The sequence below is a fragment of the Brassica oleracea genome, chromosome C1, assembly GCF_000695525.1.
Source record: "Brassica oleracea var. oleracea cultivar TO1000 chromosome C1, BOL, whole genome shotgun sequence".
In the NCBI taxonomy this organism is placed as follows: Eukaryota; Viridiplantae; Streptophyta; class Magnoliopsida; order Brassicales; family Brassicaceae; genus Brassica; species Brassica oleracea.
This window is the reverse complement of record NC_027748.1, coordinates 14,691,867-14,693,507: the sequence shown is the minus strand read 5'-3', so window position 1 is coordinate 14,693,507 and position 1,641 is coordinate 14,691,867.

The window sequence follows — 1,641 nt, the reverse complement described above, 5'->3', positions numbered from 1 at the left end:
TTCATCAGAACATTCCGATCATATTGTGCAACTTGGAGAAGATATTTCCTCCTTCATTTTTTGACGTCATGGGGCATCTAGTTGTCCACCTACCGTATGAAGCATTGCTTCGTGGACCTGTTCACAGCGGATGGATGTATCCGTATGAGCGACAGATGAAACATTTGAAGGGGAAAGCAAGAAATCTTGCAAAGGTGGAAGGTTCAGTAGTTGCGGGAAGTTTGACAGCCGAAACATCTAGCTTCACATCATACTACTTTGCTCCAACTGTTCGTACGAGGAAAAGAGTTCCTAGAAGATATGATGATGGTGGAGTACCGACATCATATCCAATTGATGGTGTTCCTGACATTTTCTGCGAAATCGGACGGTTTGGTGGTAAAACGAAAGAAGTATGGTGGTCATGTGAAGAGGATAAACATAATGCCCATACTTATATTCTGCTCAACTGCGAGGATGCAGTGACCCGTTACTTTGAAAGGTAAATATTTTTGTGAATTTTAATTATATGAATTGAAGTTAATTATGTATGACTTGATTATTTGTTTAATTTGCAGCATGTTTGTATCTCAAGTTGAAGAAGCAATATCAGGAATATCTGCAACTGATGTGGACACACGTAAAGATAAGCACTTTGTCAAGTGGTTAAAATCACAGGTACGTAATATATCTCATACATTGATTAATTAAGTAAGTGTTTTGATACTTCAATATTAATTAAGAATAACTGCAAAATGCAGGTTGATTATGACGATCCTTATTATCCCGTATGGTTTCACGAATTGGTTCAAGGTCCAGTTGCAAAGGTCACCACATCACCTATGTATTTCACACGAGGATTTACCTTTCACACATACGAGTATGGGAGACATCGGGCAACGAGTAACTACGGAATATGTGTGAAAGGTGAAACGGACTTTTACGGGATCTTGCAGGAGATTATTGAAGTGGAATTTCCGGGGTTAATTAAGCTAAAATGCGTCCTGATGCGGTCATCAAATCAGTACCTGAACCAGAGACCAAGCAGTTGCACCAACCAGCTAACCAAAGGACTAACCAGGATATGTGTTCAGTAAAACAGGCGTATCTTACCAACCATGACGAATTTTGCCATGCAACCAATTTTCATGCATTCTAAACTCAACAAGGAGTCCAGAACAGTTGGAATCATCTTCAAAGCTACTCGGACCAAGAAGATATGAATTTTACAAACCGGAGGTTCTCCTGCCCGTCCATCTGCGAGCATCCGAGTTTAGAAGTTGTTTCAAGCCCAACCAAGAAGCGTTCCGACCCGAATCAAAGCATGGAATTCAAGATAGATCTATTATCTTTCCAACAATCCAAAAATAAGGAGAAAAGTCCACAGAAATATGGAGTTATGGCCCAGTTCCCTAAACCGGTCAATCCAGTTCTGCAATTGCCTAATTTGGAGTCTCACCGGTTCAATCAATTGCAAACCAGACATTGGCGACCAGGAGAGGTTTATAATCATCTGAGAAGTATATCCAACGATTCAGGAGGAGTAGAAGATTTCTTATCATGCACCAAAGCCCACATGATCAGGAGGATCTATTTATGGCCACACTTACCTTATTTGGAGTCTCAAGCATTCAAACTTCAACAGCTATATTCCTTTCAGTT